The sequence below is a fragment of the Condylura cristata genome, unplaced genomic scaffold, assembly GCF_000260355.1.
Source record: "Condylura cristata isolate star-nosed mole 26May11 unplaced genomic scaffold, ConCri1.0 scaffold00002, whole genome shotgun sequence".
Taxonomy (NCBI): domain Eukaryota; kingdom Metazoa; phylum Chordata; class Mammalia; order Eulipotyphla; family Talpidae; genus Condylura; species Condylura cristata.
Window position 1 is genome coordinate 930,489 of NW_004567103.1, and position 1,539 is coordinate 932,027.

General features: G+C 60.6%; 1 protein-coding gene across 1 annotated transcript in view; it reads left to right on the forward strand.

Moving 5' to 3' along the window:
• IQCA1 (IQ motif containing with AAA domain 1) overlaps positions 1-1,539 on the forward strand; it is a 98,407-nt gene that overhangs the window by 60,992 nt on the left and 35,876 nt on the right. The window lies entirely within an intron of this gene.

Sequence of the window (1,539 nt, forward strand, 5' to 3'; positions counted from 1 at the left end):
CTGCAGCCCCGTCAGTCGGTGCCCCCAGCCTACACCCCTCCCGCCACACACTGTCCACGCTTTCCACCTCCACGGAGTGAAAAATGCTGATTTCATGCCGGGACACACAAATCAAGCCAGAGCCAATGGGAGTGAAGCGGGTGGTGGGGGGTGGGGGGGACTGTACCCCTCTGGCTGAGAGTGAAACCTGGCAGGCTGTACCCCTCTGGCTAGAGTAAAGTGGGGGTGTCACAGGGCACCCCAGTGTAAACTGGGCCACCTGTCTGTGCGGCCTCACCCATGTGCTTAGAATTCAGTTGTACTGCAGGTGCACAGGTTCATTTACAAACAGAGTGAGGGAGAGAGAATAAAAATAAAAGTCTTTGCTGAAGTGAAGCAGTGAAGTCCTGGCTGACCAAATAGTACCTGCTACCCTTGGACTTCTTAAATATGTGAGTCACTAAGTTTCTTTTGAGAGAGAGAGAGAGAGAATGGCGCCCTATTTACCCCCCCAAAGTCCCAGAATGCTGCTCAGCCCCGCCCTGGGGTCCTCGCAGTTCTCTCTCTGGTGCTGCTGGGAGTTGTAGTTTCCAGTCACTGGGGCAGGGGGTGGGGTCCATAAGACTCCGCAGAGTTCCTGTAGGACACCCTTCCCCTTAACCGGGGGACTGACTGTACCCCTCTGGCTGAGAGTGAAACGGGGAGGGTTGTACCCCTCTGGCTGAGAGTGAAACGGGGAGGGTTGTACCCCTCTGGCTGAGAGTGAAGCGGGGAGGGGGGTCGTACCCCTCTGGCTGAAACCGGGTTTTCTCCTTCACCAACGAGCTTGCAATCTGACACCAGCTGCCCCCGCCTCCTCGCTCCCCTCCTGTCCGCCTCCGGTCTGCCCGCACCATGCCATGTGACGCGCGTGTCACCCCTGTGGATGCGGAGATGCTCCTGCTGGGGGAGACACGTAAACACACCGTGGGTGGGTCAGAGAACACCCCCGGGCTGGTGTTAATTGCGTAACTCTAGAGTTTGAGTACCCCGAATTCCAACCCCCGTGACCTTAGTATATACGTTTGGGGACACGGATGTAACTCAGCCCACGAGCTGAGCTGTGATTCACTGTCCGTCTGCAAGAACGTTCACAGAAAGAGGACGGTCAGCTGGAACTTGGACAAGAAGGAGAAAAAGGACTCAGGAATATGAACGGAAAGTTTCACCCAGCATGACCCAGGGAAGAACTCGCCGGAGGGGCACAGACGGTGGCCCTCTCCCTGCCGCAACCTGCTGCAGCGCCCCACGCCCCACGGCCAAGACGGGGCCGGCCGCGCTTACAAGGCCACGCCGACCGCTGCTGGCCCCTCCCCAGGCTCGGCCCGCCCTCCTGGCTGCACCCCAGCACCCGGCCTTCCTGCCTACCCCCGCACGTGCTCCCTCGGCGACAGCCTCTGCCCTGGGGGGTCTCTGGCGAGGGGCCCCTCCCCCCGCCCGGCCCAGCTTGCTGCCTCCCTCTCGCCCCGGCCTCACTTCGGGTCTCTCACGAGGCCAGGCCAGGCCTGCCTCCCTCCTCTC